This window comes from Cryptotermes secundus, unplaced genomic scaffold, assembly GCF_002891405.2.
Source record: "Cryptotermes secundus unplaced genomic scaffold, Csec_1.0 scaffold667, whole genome shotgun sequence".
NCBI classification, from domain to species: Eukaryota; Metazoa; Arthropoda; class Insecta; order Blattodea; family Kalotermitidae; genus Cryptotermes; species Cryptotermes secundus.
Window position 1 is genome coordinate 194693 of NW_019721771.1, and position 1490 is coordinate 196182.

Consider the following 1490-nt stretch of genomic DNA (forward strand, 5'->3'; position numbering starts at 1 on the left):
GAATAGTCTTAAGAAAAACGTACTTGAAGCTTTCGCGGTGGCGAAAATTAATAGTGTCGTCTTGGGGGTTTTAACATTGTATGATCCCATAGTTGGATACCAATGTTTCCGAGGAACATTGCGCATTCGTCTTCAAGATGGCTGAAGGCAGTATATTCCTCCGAAAAGTAAGTACCCTTCCACCAGATTACGTATATAGCACTTATATAGCACGCAGAGTGCCATGTGGTAGCAGAGGCCTTCACGATGTTCAAGAACATGACCGCCGTGCATATTATTGTTGAAATTAAGTGTCACGTAGTCCGTCAACTAAGCACTGAGTCTGAGTCTCATTTTACGACCGACGGTCAATCGGCCAGTCTGTCTTGGCATAAAGCACCCATCTGGGGCTTGCGACCAGGTCTTTATTACTGTTTGACAGTTACGTTCTTGTTTTTGTGAGCGCCCTCTCTGACGAGAGGACGGGTCTGTCTTTTGTATATGCTGCTGGTCCTTGCCAGAGCGGTCCTTCTCGGATCCTAGTCCCTTGGTACTCGAGACCATATATTACTATCTCAAATTTGAGACTTCCCTTTTCATCGCCTCCTACGACTCGCAGGGTCACGGTGGAGGTATTCGAACCCGCCTCCAAACGGGTTAACTAAGCTCTAACGGTGTCCCTCGCTTATAACATCTCGACAGGGGCGACATAGAAGATACCGGTCTTCTTCTATTGCATGCGTGTCCGTTGCCGCGAAACATTTACCTAGCCATTGCCTACCAGCTGCCGTCTATTCCTGCTCACTAAGAATCTACCGCCTAGCGACGGACGTCGTTCTGTTGTGTTTCGCGACCGTTGTCTATAAACGAATGTTGTTTCAGAGCCGTTCGCTAGCAACGGGCGTTTCTCTGGCTCCACACTTCTTGGTTAGGGCAAATATGCCAAAGTCCCATACGAAATAGAAAGGGATTTGAAGTTCTCACGGTATTGACTGTGTTTATGGTGTTGGGGTTCTGGGTTTGAATCCGCTTAGCTGGGAGACAGAATCACGTTTCGGAGTAACATATGTCCTCCATCTTCAGAGACGGAGTCAAGTAAGAAACCAGCAGAGTATCTTCAGCTTGCCTCCTGCTGCGAAGGCAGTGTCCAGTTTACGCGGGTTTGCAACTCGGAAGAAAAGAAAAGGAACTACTCTAGGTCCATAATTTAGCATAAATCAATATGACGAAACTTTAATTTCCTAGCACACGAAAGTTTGGTATTACTGTTCCCAGAGGCTCATTCTGGAACATTTTAAAATTATCTGTTATGGCTCCTGAGTCTGTTGTTGACTTTGGCTTCGTGTCGTGCTTTTACGGCACCTTTATTTTCCTTACGTAAGTTTGCTTGCAATTCTGAGTACAAAACATTAACACGACAAACCATTTCAGGTCTTGCAGGACCCGATCACAGTGGCCGTGCCGTCTGAGGCATGAACCATCTTCGCCCGCTCGATCACTGGGATCCTGGG